This window comes from Toxotes jaculatrix, chromosome 12 (genome assembly GCF_017976425.1).
Source record: "Toxotes jaculatrix isolate fToxJac2 chromosome 12, fToxJac2.pri, whole genome shotgun sequence".
Classification (NCBI taxonomy): Eukaryota; Metazoa; Chordata; class Actinopteri; family Toxotidae; genus Toxotes; species Toxotes jaculatrix.
In genome coordinates this window covers 12,357,993-12,361,111 of record NC_054405.1, presented here as the reverse complement: position 1 = coordinate 12,361,111, position 3,119 = coordinate 12,357,993, and positions in this window count along the sequence as shown.

Genomic DNA, 3,119 nt, shown 5'->3' with positions numbered 1-3,119 from the left:
TCCCCTCGCCTTTGTCTGCTTCAGTCTGAGAGCCGAGCCGCTGCCTGCCTCGCTGGAGGAGCCACTGGGTCCTAAAGCCAACGTACGGCGGCCCCGCCCACTGTGGGAAAAACTCTAGGTACCAGTCAGCGTTGGCCTGGGGTGGAGCTGTCACCAAAGGTACATGGACAGAAAAAAAAAAAGATTGTATGGATTAAAAGAGAAGGTTATTTACAGTCATTGATGATAGATGAAAGAGCCTCTGAGAGATCTCATGGTACATGTGTGGGAATTGTATGAGGCACTTCTATTTTCTATGAGGAAAGGTGAAAGTACTTTTATTTTTTTCCCCCCTGATTTCAGATCCTGATTTTGTTTGTCATCCTACAAGATTGTAGCTTTCTGTGTGTGTGTCTGTGCAATCAGCTGAGTCAAAGTCATCACGAGTGTGTCCCTTTGAGACAAACCACAGTTTGCTGCTTTCAGTCTGTTGGAGCTCTTTGTTGGCAGGAGATTAAAGCTTGAATACCTCAGTGCTTGTGTTTGACTCTTCCCTTTCTGCTTCCTTTAAAGGAGCATTTCATTGTCAGACATTCATAGACTTAATACTGTATTTTAACTCTGAAAGACACGTATTCAGCCTACTTTCTAACTTTTGCGTTTGGCAAAACATGACACTGTAGACTGAGAGTATTACATAAAATTTCTCACAGCTTCAAAGAAAAGTCTGGTCTAGTGATTTCATGTGTTAGCACAAATGATTGATGATAAGAATGACGACAAATCCCCTAGGGAACATATGCTTATGGTTGATTTTGCATGAACTTATAAGGCACTTTCTATGACAGATGCACTAAGGTGAGGCTGTCATTTTAAAGATACCACACAGAGAGGTTATGGTGATGTCGTATTGAATTACAAGATGGAGACGTAAACTTTTCTCAACCTTGTGGCTCCGTAACCAACTTGAGTTAAAAGGGTCTGTGTGCTAAGTTATTGTAGTGCGGGATTGATTTCACTGAAAGCTCGGTCAGGCTACTGGGGGCTCCGCTGTCAGTGTCATACATCGGGGAAAGGTGAGATGCAGAGCTTCAGAGGAGTCACACGATACTCCCAACAGGCTATAATGTGCCAAGGAAAACACAAACGTAACATCAGGACAAACAAATGACCTCCACTGTTGTGAAATTCCTTGAACAGTGATGACTTCTGGGCCTCAAAACTGGACCACAGTACAAATGTATACGGTTGCGTGAAGTTCATCTTTGGTACAATGCTTGAACAGGTCTGACCTTAGGGTACATACCAAATGACAGTGTGTTTTTTTTTCCCAACTTTGTAAGCCTACTGAGGTATGAATTCTCAAAATACAAAACAATAGTTTCAGAGAACACAGGTTTTCATGCCCCTAAAGTTGCATTCTTCATTCGCTCCTCTGCTGATACTGGCTCTCAGATCTTGGCTTATTTTCTTCATAAACCACATTACAGTTTGGATTCAGATTCATAGCCGAGTATCCCAAACATCCTTAACTCTCAGTGCGTCGCATTGTGCATTGAAAATCACAATGTTTTACACAACTAAAATCAGATTTAGATTTAAAACCATGTTTTTCAGGCAAATGGGGCAAGTTATAAATAATCAAAAATAAATGGACTCTGATTTGATATCTCAGTCACATTAGATATAACAAAATAAAAATTTAAAGGGGCAAAAAATATATAATTTTAAGAAGTAGATGTCTTTTTTTTTAATCCATTATCCACATGGTTGCACATGAGATTTCAACTGCCAGAGGTGTGAGGACATTGACAAGGCCTGAGATTAACAACAAGCACGATAATTTCTACTGTGGCAAACATGTTCATTAATTAGTCATTCTACTTTGACACTGAAGACATCGCTTAGTAGCCCACTGCTTTAAATGACAAGGCCAATGGATAACAGGTCTCTGTTTTTAAAGAGCCAACAAAGGGAGTTGACTGTTTTCACAGCGAGCTGTACTCTCTTTGTCGTCTATTCCTCTCCCCTCAGGCAGAAAAGCTTCACTTTAAAACTCAGCTGTTGTCACATTCTGGAGCCTCTCCTTTGCATGTCAAGCATAACTCTAATTCACTCTGATCACTGGCTGCTCCACACCTCCCTCAGACTGCTGCCCACTGCCTGTAGTCTGACAGAGGGGAGAGGGAAGAAAGTGTCAGTGCGGGAGGTGGTTTATTGGGGTGGGGGCATATGGGAAGAGGAGCAGATTTGGATACTTGGCTCTCAGTTGGGTGCTGTGTCACATAGCGCCCCGTGCCAAAAGTGAACATGTACTCAGCGACTTTCCAAATCTGGTCACAGAATTATTAGTTAGGATATGAAATCATCACTGAAATGCTTTGTTAGAATCACAGCCATTTTTTGATTCTCTGACTTGGATGTGATTTAAAGAACAGGAGGCCTCTTCATGTCTCTTGATACATATTGTTTGTCTACACTGACAATTAAAATGTCTTATACCAATCAAGAGGGAATGTGACGTCCCTACATGCAGTTTTAGGAGAAAGTGTTTCACACTAAATACATCTGATATCATCTGTCCTAATGCCTACTCATGTTTCACCCATGTTTTGCCTACACAAACACCAGAAACTGAGACATCCTAATAACACATTATAAAGCATGATGCGGTATACAGTACACTATATCACAACACTTAAATGTAATATAAGTACAAATGAGTATAACCAGTTTTTGGCTGGCTATGTCATCACAGTCCTCAAATACAGGATCCACACATACACACATTATCTTTTGATGAGGTGGAATAGTGAAAAGATACTTCCAGCTCTTTAAGTATGCCAGTGAATAAAAATCCCAGAGTGCAGAAATTCTTCAAGATGAGCAAAGTGACATGACCTCAACATGCTTTCACGCATCATTACTGTCAAATAAAAAGCTCCATGTTAAGAGACAATTTGAAGTCATTTAAATTCTGCCTCGCAAACGTTAAGATGTAAGGTGGAGCAGCTTTGCCACAATTTTCCTTCATGTTACTGGTGACTAGCTTTTAATCTCTGTTCTTTAGACTGAATGTACTGAATTTACTCAAGTATACTCATGTACACGCTGTTGCCTGCAGCATATGCCACGGTTCA